At 39.5% G+C, this 17,800-nt stretch overlaps 1 long non-coding RNA gene across 1 annotated transcript; it reads right to left on the reverse strand.

Annotated features, from left to right (window-relative positions):
• Positions 1–29: 29 nt before the first annotated feature.
• Positions 30–17,591, reverse strand: LOC141729037 (uncharacterized). The gene is made up of 6 exons (XR_012580284.1): positions 17,308–17,591; positions 11,915–12,003; positions 11,218–11,409; positions 5,393–5,632; positions 3,943–4,027; positions 30–3,032 (listed from the first exon to the last, which is right to left on the reverse strand). It is a non-coding gene; the product is annotated as an uncharacterized LOC141729037 (long non-coding RNA).
• Between the last annotated feature and the right edge of the window lie 209 nt (positions 17,592–17,800).

Raw genomic sequence — 17,800 nt, forward strand, 5'->3', positions numbered from 1 at the left:
AACATCTGTTCTGAGACTGACATCTGAGAATTCAGGCTCTGAGAAAGAAGGTACCTGCAGAGGCAATTCATTACATCTTTCATCCATGACAAAGTAGGGAAGTCTAGATAATAAACTTAGTCTCAATATTTACCTTTTAAATCACTCATATTAGGTCAAGTGAGGCAAATCCTTTAATACTTTTATAATGAAAAACTAAGCTAAAGTAGCAATAACATTATGCCAAGTGAGACCCTTATAGCTGTACCAGGAAGGAAAAAAAACTCAGAACAGAATAGAAGGAAACTCTAATCTCATTTATAATTCTGATGTATTTTCTTTAATATATAGGTAAATGTTGCTGCCAGAGTTCATCATACATATACATACTTCAATTTCTACACCTTACACAAGTAGAAAATCTCCCCTAGGTGTTCCATTTCACTAAGTTTGGAGCACTACCTGCTTCGACTCTGGAAAGAACCACAAATCAATAACATTAAATTGTAGCAAGATGTTTGAAAGGGTATCTAGACATATATTAAGAAGCAAAGATTGTTTGCACTTTGCTGAAGAAGTGTAGAGTATGCTATTTGAAATTACTATTAAAAATGTACCTCGTGACATTCCCATGGATCAGAGAACAAAAGGTATAAAAATATAATAAAATTTCTGCCATTCAAATAGCAGCAAAATGGAACCTGAATCGTGAAATGAGACTTCAGGAGAGAATGTGTAAAAAACAAAGAACAAAATGGGCTGAAATCAGCAACTGCCTTCTTAATTTCTGAACATGTGACCCTTTTAATAGACCAGTTTACCCTGTGACAAAGCATTACATGCTCTGCTTTGATGCACAGTGTGTGCAGGGCCATTTTGTGTGATGTATTTGCAGGTTACTAAGTATATATAACCAATCTGTAGGCTGACTTGATACCAACCACACTGGTGTCATTCATCATTAGACAGATGGTATGAATTCACAGTGACATGTTTTGTGATACTAATTTTTTTTTCACTCTACAAAGGACTGCTTGCAACTGTCTCCAACTCTATTACACTGGCAGTAATCAAAAGCACATTCTGTAACTCTAATTCTTAATACAAAATTAGCAGAGTAATCATCAGGACATAGATATTCAAAGGACCTGGATTTGCCTCCTGTTGTTGGGGAGCAGGTTTGTAAAAGCATGTGTGGTGAGCTGAATTTGTTCATTTTGCCACAAGTAAAGTTTGTGAACAACATGCTCTACACTTCAGAGATTACAAAAGCAAATAATTTGAATAGTGAATGCTAACCAAACTGTTTCTACCTGAGACATATTTAGTGCATTTCCCACTTGTTCAGAGAAGGAATATTCCCATTTTCTAAGTCAGCAAAACATCTGTCTACTTTTCTGCAGGTCCAGAATCACTTTTTGATTGTAGTAAAGTTTACGAGGACACTCAGAGCACGTTCATGTCCCCATCAGAGAACTCTTGCATCTGGCAATTGTTTGTCAGGTTTAGCAGCTGCTAAATGGAAATAATACAGACAAGAACAAGCCAAGCATACTGTTGCTATTGTAATGCCTAATTATTCATATGGTAAGTGCTTTACACTGGCATTTCATTTGATTTGTAGATTTCATTTAACTTCTGTTAAAAAATTGTTAGACAGAATGTCAAGGGGTTTGTGTCTTTATTTCTGTTTACAGCAGTGAATTGGGTGCAATTTTTGTTCAATTTATATAACGAAGGAATTAAATGAATGTGGAAATCAAGACCTGTGTCTAGGCCAAGCACACAAGTGCACAAGGACCTACAGAGACATAGGGAAACTTTCTGCTATCCTTTTTGCTAGGGTGAGCAGAAAGCATCCATTTCCAAAATCTTTAGGGAGGAATGCTCTACATTGCATTTGGAAATGCAATCAATCAGTATCCTGAACTTGAAATTCACAGCCATTTGAAGAGTTCATTCATTTCTATTTTTCCCACAGTAGGTTTTCATAAAAGTCAAGCTGCTGAGCTAAACACAGAAGCAGCAGTACATGAAAAGCTTCTGTCACTACATGGCACTTCCAGACTTAATTTGTTTATTTACTCTGGACAAAGTAAAAGGTCACCTATTAAATATGTTACATTTCATCTGAGCGATGCAAAGCAAAGACCAGTTTTCCTGCAGGAAGGCCTGGAAAACACTTATAGCCTACTGACTGCAGTAGTAAGAACAGTGGCTAGAAATTTTGATCCATGCCAGATAGCTGATAACAGCACTAATTTTTGTTACTTCTCTTACCAAACTGGTATAAAAATTCATTGTTTGTAGCTCTTTCTTTTTCTAGTCATGTAAGTGGGCACCATACCAGATGTGTAAATGTTAGCTGTTTCTCCAGAAGCTCTAGCCTGTAGCTACATCCCAAAGTTTTTGTGGACACAAATTTTACGGTCTAGATTAGAACTGAATTCCTGTGCTGAGCTCCCTTAAGACCTCTGCTATATCTTCTCCTGTGTTCTATTTGAACAGGAAAAAATAACGACAACAAAATATTTCCATTACAGCAGAAATTTGTAGAGCAAAGAAAAACTTTGTTGTGAAAAAAATGTTGTGTAAATAAGAAGCATCAGGGAGAAAAAATCTTCAATTCAGCAGAGAATAAAAAAAAAAGCATGTCATAAGATGGACTCAGCTAGAATGTTCCTTCACATGATGCATGGGCCGGATATTAGAACAGACATTTAGCTCCACCCACCCAAGTAACACCACGAGTTTCTGGGGCCACATATGCAGTCAAGACATCCTACTTGGGGTAGGATTAAGTACAGAGAGTGTACCTCTCCACCAACCCACCTCCTTACTGACAGGCAAGTCCTAGGGAAGGAGATCTGGATGCCAGAATCCAGCACAGAACACATCTGAGGGTCAGCTAAAGGTTCGCTAGGCTTTGGAGCAACCACTAAAAAAAAAAGAAAAAAATCCAGAAAAATGTTGTTTTCTGTCTGATGATTCCAATGGCTCTGCCCAAGCTCGACTGAGCTTGGATTCACTGTCATTTATGCTGGAAACTATGCCTGTGTTGAGAAAGAAAAAATTTGAGATTAGAAGATAATAGTAGAGCAAAATATTTGCACACAGTCCTTTCAGGTTCTCCTTAAATTTCCTAAATGGATAGCTTGTCCAAGTAGTATCATCTAAATAAAATTTCAAATTCTGTCAAACTTCTGTCATCTTTTGACTCATAAATATGTGCGCATTTCAGGCACAAAATCCTTGTAGCTCTTTTTATAAAGTAGGTATGTTAGGCCTACATGTTGCTTTCAGCATTTTGGACAAGCTCCAAGTAGATCATTGAATTCAGCTTGCCCCACCCCATCAAGACAGAGACCAGTGTTTTGGCAATACTGGGACACTCCCACTAAAACCAGAAGAAGGGGACAAACAGGATTCACAGGATTCACAGTGTCTTTCTTTTCCTATTTCTTTCTCCTTCTCCCTCTCTACCTCACATTTACTATTAAGTTAAAATCCATGCTATTGACTTTGGTACATGGTCTGATTTGCACCTCAATTTGGGTAGAGACATCTCTAATAATTTTAATAACTGGCTCTTAAGGTGGAAAATTCTGCTGCTGAGCATGAGAATATCTACCATAACCCTAGATCTGCCTTGAAGCACATATCTTGCATGCCTCCCTCAAGCATTCCACTATGTACCGCTTCTGACATTTATTTTTGAGCCAAAAACATGACTACTAGTCATTTATGGCTTTCATGGGAGAAAAAAATATATTCAGTGCTTTCTTCTTATCATTTTCTTCTCCCGAGAAGACCACATCATTATTGTGATAGTAGACAGTAGATACTCTAGCAATAATAATATAAAATAATGTAGTTTAGCTCTCATTTCATACCCAGAAATAAAAGCGATGAAAATAAGATAAAGGACTTTCATTTAGTTCTATTGTTACTAGCTGATGTCACCTCTAGTATTCTTGCTGCAGGTTTCTTTCATTCAAAACTTGATGAATCTCTATATGTTTGTTCTCCATGTCTTCTGTTTTTTCAGCTAAGAAAAGAAAAATTTTGTGAAGTTGGTTTTTTTCCAAATGCTGTTGAACATGACATCACAATGCCTCCTATATAAAGAAGATGATTTGCATACAGCATGATTCCCCATAGAGCCATCAGCTGATAAGAAATGTCATCCAATCCCTGAATTGCTATGCTGTTTTTAATTTAAGGTGGATATCAATTTTTGTGACAGAAATATTTCTGTATATACAAATATATTCAATCCTAGATGGTGTTTCATACAGCCTTCAGGATATCAGAAACATATCAGCCTTCTCTTATGTGCCTCTGGGGAGAATTTAATAGCCATGACTTCCCAAGGGTAAATCATTATGACATCTGGAGGCAGAAGAACCATTCATGGACACAGGAAAAGTGAGACTGGTTTGACTTTTCCACCTGAAAGGGAACCATAACAGAGTCTAGAGGCAAACAGAGGAAGACCAGATAGAGGGTATTGGTCTGTTTAATGGCTGAGGTAATTGCAAGAGGGATGAATCATTAAGTCACTTAGCTCTGTTTTCTCAGCAAACAAATGGGGAATCACCTCACTCAGTCTGAATCAGAGCAGCCCTTACTGTGAGCAGGGAAACAATGTCAGCAAATGCTTGTCTGGACTGACTGATGAAACCACTCTGAAGCAGGGTGAAATCTCTGCCTCATACCAAGGGAAATTGAGAGCGCAGTCAGTGCAGATGAGCAGCCTGGGCAGCGATCCACCCCCTGGCGCAGGATGTCAGGCTCTGTCAGAGCCAGGCTCTGGGTGACGCTGGCACGCTGCAGCCCCAGGCAGGTGCAGGAGGCTGCAGAGGCACCAGCAGCACAGGAGGGAGGCTTCCTTCTCTGTCTGCCAGCAGAGAAACAGCTACTTTTTGATCCAGAGGAAGGAAAAGCTTGGAAGGACAGATTATATTTTTTTTCTTCTGGCATTTATTGTTTTAAAACCATTGGGAACAAATGATGCAATGAGAGGCAGCTTTTTCACCACACTTGAGTGCACTGTTGCTATCACAAATCTAGTTATTTATGACTCCAATTTGCAGTCACTTCCCTGGGCCATTCATTTGCTATTTAAAAAAGGAGATGACAATCGTTGTCCAAAAGTATATGCACATACCATAGCACCAGGGAAAAAATTAAAATATATAGCATTCCCCTTTAGCTACTCCTAATCTCTTTAAAGACTGCTCTTTGGAAGTGGGAAACACTGATGCACTGACTGGGTACCCAGAACTCTGATGTTTGAACAATGTTTAATGGGCTGCTTTGTACAATATAATTAATCATATCTCTTCAGTCATATATTCTATGGTTGTTGTTATTATTATTGTTACTAAGAGTATTATCATTTCAGTCTTACCATGTATAGCCACCGTACTCCACTCTTATCCTCTTTTCTTTTCATTGCACCTTGGATTTTGGATACTTCAGCTGAGTTAATTCAATTTACAGGCTCATTAACCAGACTGCAAATGAAAGGGGAAGAAAGTGTATCTCCACATGAATTCTCCATATCAGAATGGTCTCTGGGTCTTAAAATCTCAGGAGCTTCAGGGGCAGCATCAGTCTGATTTCTTATACTTGCAACCCAAAACAGGATCTAACAGGTAAAAAAAGTGGCAAAGAAATGGAAAGAAAATTGTAATTCTTTTTCCTCCACTAAATACAAACTTGCATGTCATTTTCTCTATATGCTTCCTGGTCAAATCTTTACAAATAATGACTGACTTGCCAAAAGGTTTGTATGCTGAATCTCTTTTTTTTTTTTTTTTCTGATTTATCTTAAAGCAGTTTCAAAACTAAAGAATTATTTTTCCTGAATCTTTGTATTTCTAGCTCTTGATTTGTCACTGCTGAGAGACAGTGACAGCATTCAACACTGTTTCCTGAAGGCCTGTCTGAGGGCTGTATCCTGAACCTGTACAGCTTTTTCAATATAGGCAGCCCCACAGCATTATTCTGATCACAATGCTATTCCACCATTTAGTTATGAGGTTCTTTCAGTGAGTGTGAGATTCCTTCATTTATAAGTGGCTTTCTGGTTAAAATACCTTTTTGGAGGGGCTTTTTGTTTTGTATTGAGTTGTTTTGGTTTTATTAGTTTAACTGTTAACTTGCTATTTCCAATTTCTTTGCTCCATGGAGCTGAATTATATCAGTTCCCAAAGCATGCAGCCTTCAGCAGAATACGCATATAAAAATGACTATTTCTTTTGTCATGTGTATTCATCAGAGACAAATTCAAATGCACACTATAATTTTCTTGGGTTTTTACATTTGAAGTATTCTCAAAGGTACACAATTTCAAACCAAATTTTGGTGAGGATTTGTGGCAGTCCTAATTCTAAGTAAGCTTAGCAGGAACTCCAACTGCCTCCTCACCCTTCCATCAATGGTGTTGAGCTCAAGATATTGACTGAGCTGCAGCACATTTAATTTTAAAGTTTACCCTTAGTCCCCAGTTAACCACACAGGCATCAAACAAACCCTGTTCACAGGCAGTGGCCTTTATGCCTGGCAGTTAAATGCCTGGTGACTAAATGTCACCTCTCTGAATGCCAACGCTATTTCATTGTCCAGAACTGTCCCTGGAACAGTGAGCAGTATAATGATTCCTGATAAAATAGGCACCTGAGATGTCTGATACTGCAGTGAATTTTCATGGACATGCTCTGTCACTAAAATGCCTTTACTGTGATCTCCAAAGGCATTTATTGTATCCAAAAATCTCCTTTCACTGGGACTTCAATTCCAGGCCAAGTAATTTGTGAGATTTACCCTCACAAATCTTTCTGTATCTTACTGTTTGAGGGAGAGTTTCTCATTTTCCTGCAGCAGGCTTTGTTTATTTTCAACAAAAACAACCCAGATAAAAGCTAAATCCACTGGGCAGGTGAAGACCCCTTTTGAAATAGTGAAACATTTTGGTGGTTGATCTCTAGTGTGGAGATCAGAATTAAGGATAACCCAGTGACTGGCACAAATTGATCTTAGTTATCAATGGCACTTCCTAAATGTTCAAAACTACTGAGTCAAGTCCCCTAAAACCTGAAGACTGGGTAAATGTGCAATTTTAAAATGTGCATATTTCTTTTTTCTTTTATCTTGAACTCATTTGTTATTTTCAGACCTTTCCTTGCACACACACAGAGAACCATCACATGTTTTCAGAGAAGCTAAGATCTCCATGCAGTTCTTTTACTTCAGCAGTTATACAGTTGCCCATGATCATCTCCAGTCATGTTTTGAGTAATCACATTTTTCAATCTTGTGCTGAAGGCCACCAGTCATTGTGATTCAACAAAATTGCAAGAATTGCTGAAGTTGGTATCTCAGGGTGAGTTGCAAAAGGGTGCATACAGCACCTTGCATCTCTCTTGGACCTCTTTTGTATAGTGTATTGTGTAAGGATAGGCCAGCAGAAGATATAGCCAGTAACTCACACAGCAAAAGTTATTTCCTTCTGTGAGATCTCAACCCCTGACATCCAATACATCAGCCACTTGCTTACATGGATTTCTACAGTCAGCTCTTGCCAGGTCCACATTATCACAGTGGACAAGCACCCAACCTTATTTTAGAATATGTTCACAACATGCAAAAGCATTCATCAGCTATCCACATTGTTTAATCAGGGAACAGCTGGATAGCAAGTTGCCAGCCCTTGCTGTGGGAGGACTCCAGATGTGGAGGGACCTCAGGGGTGAAGCTCTTTACAGAAGCTGGATACAGAACTATCTATAGTTCACATGTCCTTTATTGTCCTATTTTAGTGATAGTATTTTAATATTTAATTACAGCTCAGGTTAACATACACCTTTCTCAGAGGGATGCTCTGACTGCCTACTACAGGGGTAAGGGAGACTTGTGAAGGTTGTGTGAACACAGCAGGCATGCCAGCAGCTAATGGAAGAAGCACTCTGATCTTTGAAGTAAATATAGATTCTGTGCCATTTCCCAGGCCCTCAGTGATCCTCGGGCACTTCAGTCCTCCTGGACAGACCTAAATCTCATAATAGGAGATGGAGTTTCTGAGCAGCTCAAAGAATACACAGTATCTGTGGTACTGTATGGCATTTACCTGACCCAGCCCACTATTAGTGTTCAGATGGCTGGACCAGTATTTCTTGATGAAAAAGTTGAACTCCAGACCACCTGTCAAATTTTATTGTTGTTGTTCCAGTCTCTCTTCTCTTTAAAAATGTCACAGGCACTCAGTAAGTCACAGGGTTAAAGCCTCACTGAGTCAAGAGAGGGCCAAAGGTAGAAAGAGGGGGCTTTTTGTGCCTCTCCCTTCAGCAGCTTGACACTGGAGGGCAACACAGTACAGCAGCGAATCAAGTTATAATTTGCATGAGCAAATGGGATAAAGTTCCTGTCAGAAACACTGATGGGAACTAAGGGCATGGTTCTTCAGTTTTAGAATCTCAGCTACAGTTTAAACAATGTATTTGCCTAAAGGTTTTTTTAAATACTGCTTTTTAAAAAATACTGTTTGTCAAATCTGGAGGGGAAAAAAAATTCTCACAGAATGCCTTTCCATGCTTTTATGATCTCTGTATCACCATTATTTGTTCATGTAATATGGATTTCTTTCCTGATAGACAAGGATGTCAATTTTTATACACATTATGCTCCCAATTATACAAGGAATGTTTTAATCAAACTGTATCTGAACACCTTAGAAATTTGTACACTTTCGGCTATATATATTTCTGTTTCTTAGGGTTTATTACCCTGTCATTAGATATCATTCATAGGCCTGAAAAAATGTTCATTCTGGGATAAAAGTCAGCATATAGTGTGGTGATATTACTTACAAGAATACCGTTATTGTATTACTGAAAAGACATATGTGCTGTAAAATGCTGCTTTATACTGATAAATAATTGATTTGAATAAACATTAAGTTTAAATCCCAGTTTTGGTTTTATGTGACTGTGGCTGGAGTAGATGTACACACATGCACACTCACTGGAATGAAATAGATTAATATGTCTTGTTATTTTCCTAAGATAGTTTTTTTCTATTTCAATTTTCCTTCTAAGATTCTTTCCTCTCTGTTGATGCATTGTTGCAGCCCTTAATTCACAAGACTACACTAGCCAGCACATATGACAGGTTTCAAGAGCTAATAGGTTTCCTTGGTGCACAGTAATTGAATTTGGTGCCATCAGCTAGAGCCAAGAGTCTCACTTCACCTTACAGTAAATTAATAATGCTGATGTTCTTTCATTTTTAACAAACACATATTGATGGATTTCATATGTCTATCACAACCTCTTTGCCATGTATTGTTCAATATGACAAACTATTTGCATGTGTGTTTCAGTGTCAAATTTGAATTTGACTCTTCTATCTTCCTTCCTCTGTCCAAACTTCCCTCATCTTGAAACATTTTTCTCTGACTTGCAGGCACTATTAGCAAGAAAATAAAGCAGAGTGAGAAACATATTAATTGGTGTAATCATTTCCATTTGTTTCATATACAATGATTTCATTAGAAGCAAATATTTTATTATGGCAAATTCTCTGAAAGCCTTTTAATCAAATGCAAAAATCCTGGCAAATGGAATGGTCAAAGCAGAAACATTTGCATATTAAGCAAAATTTTCACAGTCCTTCTTTTTCTCCACTGCTCTGATCCCCTGCTCATCTGCCTCTCCACTACTCAAGCCCTGCTTCTTTGCCTGCTTCTTTCTGATTTCTTTTGTTGATCCTTCCTTAGAATCTCTACACTTTACAGTAAAATAAAATTATTATTTAGAATGTCTAATTTGTAAACTTCCAGCAATATACGTATTAATTTTCAGAAAGTCCTGATTTATCAGCTATAAAAAAGAAATGCATAGTTCCTCTGACTGGAACAAGATAGATCACAGCCAAGTCATTTCCCACCAAATTTTCAAACTATGCAATTTGCTATTTCATGATCAATAGATGGTGTAATGCAAAAAGTGATTTCATACCTCTCTGGGTCCTGTAATAAAATAGCTTTATTGCACCAGAATTATATGTATTATCCTCAAACTAACTGTAGAGCTTCATGTGCTATCTTGGGAAACATACATATTCCTATTGAATTGGCTGATACTTTAACAGTGCTTTTTTTTAGAGTTTGACCTGAGAAAGTTATCTGTCTTCACTGTTCCTAGAAACCTAGTATTTTAAGGGACAAAGTGTAATATTTCAATTGATCTGGGCATTTCAATTATTGTTTCCTTTGCTGAAATCAAGAACAAAACAAAAGTTATGCAGGAATAAGAAATTAAATTACATTTACTATTGTAGCTTGAACTGAGGCAATGATTGCAATGCCCATTGATTAAACTAATTTCTTGTTTAAATATTTAAACAATCTGACAAGGCAGAGAGTAATTTTCTACTTGAAGTCCAACACTGCAAAGTAAGAGTTGATATTTACATTTTTGCTTGTTTACATATGTTTTCCTTTGAACACTGTTGCTTTATGAGTCTAACTCACACTCTCTAAATTGCAGGATTGAAATATATAATATTGAAATAATGATTAAGCATTTTCTATTTATCAACACATTGCTAAGTAAGTAATTGTCTAATAATATAATTAAATAATAGGCATATCACTATTACTGATTTAGCTGCATAATTTTGAATAATTATTGCAGACTATTTTAAAGCTATCATCACTCAAGTATGGCTGCAAGTCCATCTGTCTTTACCACTCCTCATACCAAGTCTTTCAGACATAGACATGATGGAAACTCTGTCTATGTGGGTTTTCTAGGAGAGCTCCCTCCAGCACCCCAAAAGATGGACCAAGATCTCAGCCTACCAGTCAGCCTCACTGTTTGTAGATATCTTTGCTCCTGGCATCAGAAGGTTGAACCCCTCCTGTGTTACTTACCTGATATTACTCCTTATTCCAATTTATTCCATTTCCAGAACCACCTTTTTGCCATTCTTGCATCTCCCTTCCTTTGACCAAACTTTTCCTTAAGAGCCAGATGTGGACCAGATTTTTGCTTGAAGGCGTAACTGGCTCATCTTCACCTTTGAGTGTAGTGGACCTATCTGGTACTTGTAATCTCCCAGACAGTGTAGAATCCTTCCTCTTGGTGCTAGAAATCACCAGCTTCCATCCTTTCACTTCTCCAGAGGTTGCATTTACCTTAGGTCAAGGTGCACCCTTTAATCTCCTCTTACCTCATTCTCACCTGAGAGCAGCAGGCACCCTTAAGTTTCTCAGAGGTTTCACAGGCATTATCACTGATCCTGGATCTTGTTCCCAGAAGGCCCAGAAGCTCCCTGAGCAGAACTGCCACATCTGCAGCTGCCCCTGTCAGCTGTGCTCATGACAGTCCCCACAGCAGGAATCACTGAAACCCTGCAGAGTAGCTAAAAGAACACAGAGACCCAACAGCTTGGACCAGCTCAGAGAAAACCAAGCCCCGTGAAGCTTTGTAGAAGTGAAATATCAGTTAGATAACTGCAAGTATCTGGAAAAGCCAAAGCAATCTCTGTGTAGGTAAGCTCTGAATTTGGAGGGAAACATGCTGTTATGTTTTTCTATGGCTGTTTTCCTAGACCAACCACACTGCAAATCTGAATTTAAACTCTGAATATATACTAAATATATTAAACTAAAAGGCTGTTTCTTATGGCCATGTGTTGGCAATCCGATGATACTGGTAGCAGAAGTAGGGCACAAAAGCCTTTGCCCAGAGCCTGAGCTATTTGTTGTATTGACCTGATGCTTCAGGTTATACACACTGACACTATGGACAGCCAGAAATTTTGGACTATGGCATGTGTCTCTCTGACACACTATCCCAAAGACTTTTCTTTGTGGCCTTATATTTTGTTGCATCCTCTTATGGCAAAGTTATAGTTTGATACTTACTATATGCACAGGCCTGGAGCTCAACTAGTTATCTGCCTCTCAGGTTGTATAATGGGAAGTTTTGCAGATACCAAATTAAACTGTGATCACTGAAAGATAAAAGAAAGCCATGAGATCAGGCACAGACCTACAAAAAATCTTGTCTGTAAGACAGAGTGGCCTTAAACACCAATGCCCTTAAGCTTTGTAATGTTTTTGATTCCCAATGACTGCATGTACACTGCTGTGTGGAGCACCCTACAGGCTTGCAGTCCAAATGATGCTCATCTGCATTGCTGCAGTGCAGGATGTCCTCATGGTCTGCAAAGTTTTAGGCTAAATGGAAACCCTGGGTATAGACTGTGCTTAAAGTGTCTCTTAGACCTTACTTGCCCTGTGGACAGGATAAAGTATCTTTCTACCTAACCCATTCTTGGGATAGATGTGGCAGATAATACTGAAACTGCAGGCATAATGTAGATGGAACATTTTGAGTCAAGATGTCCAGCAGCAGAGTTTTCTTACATGTTTTTTTTTGCAGTTCATTCATTAGGATATATGCACAGATGGGAGAAATTTAACCAATAAAGTCTGAAGAATGTAAATATGCTCAGGGCAAACACAAACCTGTGGAGACCTATAAAGGGAAATCACTACATTCTCAGCCTTCATTTTATTCATGTTTTGTTTACTATACAAACATGGAGAGGCAGAGGTGATGAGGCATTTGCTCAGGAATTATTCAGCACCATCTGGCATCTTGAGGTAATTAGTCTGCACTGTAACTCCTCTGGAAACCATAGCAACTCTACAATAACTTAATTGTGTTCTCTGATGATAGCATAATAAATAATAAGTGTTACTGCTATAATATACTAATTAATGCATTTTCAACTGCCCAGCTGCTGTGTACAAACGTCCTGAACATTATGGCTTTCTTGGTAAAAAGTGTTTGCAAAACAGAAAAAGGATTCAAAAAGAGCATAATTTTGCATGACCTCACTCCTAGATAAATTCAAGGAGGAAATGGTACATGATTTAATTGATTAAGAATTGCACGAATCAGTCAGTCAGTCAACATAGTATATGTGAAATACATCAGCTTTGTCAAACAAATCTAATTGCCTTTCTTAAGAGCCTAAGCTTTGATGATTAAAAATAAATAAGCACATATAATCCACACTGCTCTATAAGGCATTTGATGTACTGCAACATGAGAAAATATGACTAGAAATTAGTATTACACAGTATCTTTAGGGTGCATATTAAAAAGATCAAGAAAGGGCTAACAAATGGGCAAGGGGGCATGATAGGGTTTGTGTGGAAGCCAACATTCAAAATCAGTTCAGCTTTGCAAAATGTAGTGTTTTACGTTTAGAAACAACGAATACAACCTATTCAGCCAAAACATATGGATCAGAAAAGTAGTGACTCTGAAAAATATCTCTGAGTAACACTAGATTCAGAAATTCATCTAGATTTTTGGGAAGAGAATACAGGCTAGTGGATCCAGTAGCAATAAACCTGGTGTTAGAATATGGTTAACAACGTTCTGGCGCATGCTTGTATGCATTGTGTGCTTGTTTCCAATACAGGCAAGTGAATGAAATTATTCATGATTGGAGGAAATACTCAAGCAGAAAAATGTGGCTATGCTGCATCCCTGGCCATGGCCCTAGCTAGTGTTTATTTGTCAGGCTTGCAGTGGGAAGTCATACAACTGCAGCAGTACAGTGCAAACGTGCCCAGATGAAAGACAAGGGTTATTTCCATGTGTCATCTCTTCCTCAGTTGCTTCCAGAACCTGTGCTTGTACTCCAGCATAAGGCTGCCCTACAGAGTGAGCATGGGCCAGCCTGCTTAAACCTAGCCAAGGGATCTCTAACCAGGCCCATTGTCATGTTATTTAGACACAACAATTTTGTGCTCATCTCCATTCAGAAACTATGAAATATGGGAAACTAAAGCCAAACACATATTAATGTCCTAAAATCAGGTTGGATACTTTTCAGGAACACCCAAATTACTGGGCTTAGTCCAGAAAATTGTAGTAATAAAATGGCCTAGGATATAAAGAGGATGTGACAAGAAATGATCACATGGCCCCAGCCAATGAGTACTGACCTATGATTAAAAAAAATATACAGTCACCTCATTCCCAGACTGGGTTTACCACCATTACATTGTCACACTGTGAAAAAACAGCAGCGTGATCCTCCAGTTCTGGAACAGCACAAAGTTTGGAAATATGGCATTTTCACTAAGACTCAATTTAACTAGTCAGACACATTTTAAAATCAGATATTTGTCAGTAAAAACCAAATTCCTTAATAAAGGAAATTTCTAGGGAAAAAAAGTTGAATTTATCCAACTGAATATTGCTTACTGAGAGTTAACTGAGGGCCATTGTCATGCATTCAGAATGTCAACACAGATGTCTCCTTAGTGACAGTAGTATTCATTTCATTTCAGTGATAGGACCAAGAGTAATAGGTGAAATTTAAAAGAAGGGAAATTTAGGTTAGATATAAAGAGCAAACTCTTTACAGTGAAGATGATGAAGCACTAGAACAGGTTGCCCAGAGAGGTTGCAGACATTCCACCCCTGGCTGTGTTCAAGGACATGCTGGATCAGCCCTTGAGGTAGCTGGTCTAGTGGGAGGTGTCCCTGTCCATGATGGCAAATGAGGCTGGGACTGGATGGTTTTTAAGGTCCTGTCCCACCCCTTAACATTCTATGAATTCTATGATTACATAAAACACCGGTACAAAACAGCATGTTTGTTTTCTTATCCCCCAGGCCTGCTGGTCATGCTGGCTTTGAGCCTCCTTCCTTTCCTAACACAGGTATGACTGTATTGATTTTCCAGCTCCTTAAGAAGGAATGTACACAGTGAAATCCAATGCAAGTAAATATACTTGTGTTCAAAGTGGTAACTGAAATATTTTATAATCTTATTATTACAATATTCAGCCCCATCCTAGCTTAGGCCAAAACTGTACCTTGATCCCTCACAACAGACCTAGCTTGGTTTATGGCAGTATAAATCGAGAGTTATGAGTAGTTATAGAACAAAGGTACAGAAGATAATTTCACATATAGTAAAAACAAACCAAAAGAAAAAAAAAAAAGTTGTTCAAAAGTATAATTACAGGTTAAAATATATTGATACACTAGGGGAAAAAGTTGCCAAGCATATACACAGGACTTTCAGAAAGAGCAAATAATCATAAGACAATTGTGAATTATGCTTCTATTCATCGTGACTCATATTTGACTCATGGTAAGTGAACTCAATTTCAGTCACAGGCATAAGCACAAGTATTTTTTCTGTGTGAAGGTAAAAGTTGTTTTGACTGGTTATTAGCTCTGCCTCAGACAACCATTCCCAAATACCTAGGGAGAGCAAAATCCCACAAGATCAAATTCTGCTGAACTCAGCCCCATTCCAGCTCACAGAAAGAAATGCGGTAGTGATTGTGCAGTTTCTTCCCTTTCTCTGGCAGCCAACCCTTCCCTTAGAGACAGATCATACCATGCACTCAGGCCGAACCTGTTCTCAGCAGAGGAAGGATGCTGAGCTGCCCAGGCTGCCCTCCCGGGGCCGTGCAGTGCCCGCCGCCCGCCACACGAGGGTTCGCATCGCAGGGAGCGACACGGAGGGCTCGGCTTCACACCTGCCCGGTCTATGAGCACACAGGGCACAGAGCCCGGGCACATAGCGCACCACGGCGGGCACAACCCGCTTCTTGTCACTCACAGCGTGGCAGGCACACGCCCGGGAACGCTCCAGCTTCAACCTGCCCAGGTGTGTGCCAGCAGGGCACAGAGCCCGGGCACACAGGGCACCACCGCGGGCACAACCCACTTCTTGTCACTCACAGCGTGGCAGGCACACGCCCGGGAACGCTCCAGCTTCACACCTGCCCAGGTCTATGGGCCCACAGGGCACCACCGCGGGCACAACCCACTTCTTGTCACTGGCAGGCACACGCCCGGGGGCTCCAGCTTCACACCTGCCCAGGTGTGTGCCAGCAGGGCACACAGCAGAACCACCACGGGCAAAACCGTTCCTTCTCACTCACAAGGCTTGGACAAACTTCTATAGCTTTGCATGTACTCCTGTGAAAATTAGATGATTGTGCAATATTTCATGCAATCAAGTCAATGGAAATTTGTCCATTTATTTCTGTATTTTCAAATACTGAAAAAGCTAAAGGACTGCTATTAGCTTCAGTTGAGCCAGTTGCAACCCAAAGATAAAAGGGACATGCTATAGACCTGTGGAACTGAAGCAGAATTCAATACTGTATGTATTTTTTTTTTACTGATTCTATTATATGAGCATACTTCATTGTTCATTTTCAGATATACTGGGAGTTAAGCATAAAAATAACAGTAACTGTGTCTATGCAATGTGTGGAGTGGGAGGAAAAGGGGAACTTTGAAACAATTTCAGAATTAATAACGGTGTGCTATTCCAGGCACTGCTATTTTATACTAACTTTACAGAAAACTTTGAAATTGTTTAAATGTTTTCTGTTAGATGAATAATGCTAACTGCACAAAGTATTGTATGTTCTTTATAGAACAAAGGAATGGGATTGATCCATTTCCCCTCCTTTCCCCTTCTTTCCCAAGTCTCTCCTTTTCTTCCTCCATCCCCACATTTCTGTGACATGTATTTTCCTGTGACAGTAACTCTTACCTTCACATCCCCAGGAGCACTAAGCTTAGAAGTAGCAATCTAGCAATCACCACCACAGCCAGCTGGGCCTTTGTCCTTACAAGACATTTATGGATATGTGCCAGAGACTTAACATTAGTTCCAGATGAAACCCAGCCTGAACAGACAGGCTCACCCCTAATAATAAGTCTAAGTGAGATACTTCAGCAGCTTGACTTGACAGACATCATCAATCTCAATGCAGAAAGCAGTTCAGATCATTTACTGCTTAGACAGGTTGAGATCTTTCTCCATGATTCTAGTTAATCCACAGAATCACTTAGGTAAACTTAGCTTCATTTCTAAGAATAGATGGATAGATGCTGGTTTTCTGGCCTCAGATGTTGTAACATCAAAACGGAAAAATGTTCTGGGCTGATTAAGGAAGTGGTGCTCTAACAAAGTCAACATCTCATCTGGATGTGCAAGGAAAGTGTGCAGCACCAGGAACTTTCATGGCTTTCACTGTGAGGACTCTCACACTCCATGAGACAGCTTTGGCTCTCCAGCTCCCTCAAAGAGCCTGCTAGCCTTGCTGTCATCCTCCTGCCTCCCACAAGTTAACATCTGCTAGCAGGAATTAATGCCATTTAGCAATACGTGACATTCTCTACCTTCCTGCAAAGTCTCAGCCTGACACCCCAGGCAGTGTGCAGAGCTCTGCCTGAGGACAGAGCTGTCACTTACCTGCTCCCATTCTCCCAGGTCTCAGTCCTGATTCTGCTTCCTGGGGTCCTGCCACAGCCTCCCTAGGAACAGAGCATCTGCCACAGCTCCTTGGGCAGCAGCATGCATGTCCCCACCCCACGCTCCTGTGGAGGGCTTGTTCAGGGTTGTGCACCAGGCTGTGCAATCTGCTGCACTGCCTTGATGCAGAGCAATGGAGAAATTCTTCCAGACCACATTTCAGGGCTTCTTTCTTATCTTTGTTCTTCCTAGGCTAAAATCACAAGCAATTTCCACAGCCCCATTAGGCAAGGTATTTCAGAAAACACTGACAACCTACATGGTATGATTATTGTAATAATGAGGTCTTTCATCGGGGAAGTCTATGAATAATTACTTCTAATTAAGTAGCTCATAGATGCAGTAAACCATTCATCAGTGCTTCAGTCCTGCATTACAAACTGCAATAATTTTTCTGCTAGTGTAAATGCTGAGCAAGAAAGTGTAATCAGTG

Source organism: Zonotrichia albicollis, chromosome 5 (assembly GCF_047830755.1).
Source record: "Zonotrichia albicollis isolate bZonAlb1 chromosome 5, bZonAlb1.hap1, whole genome shotgun sequence".
Classification (NCBI taxonomy): domain Eukaryota; kingdom Metazoa; phylum Chordata; class Aves; order Passeriformes; family Passerellidae; genus Zonotrichia; species Zonotrichia albicollis.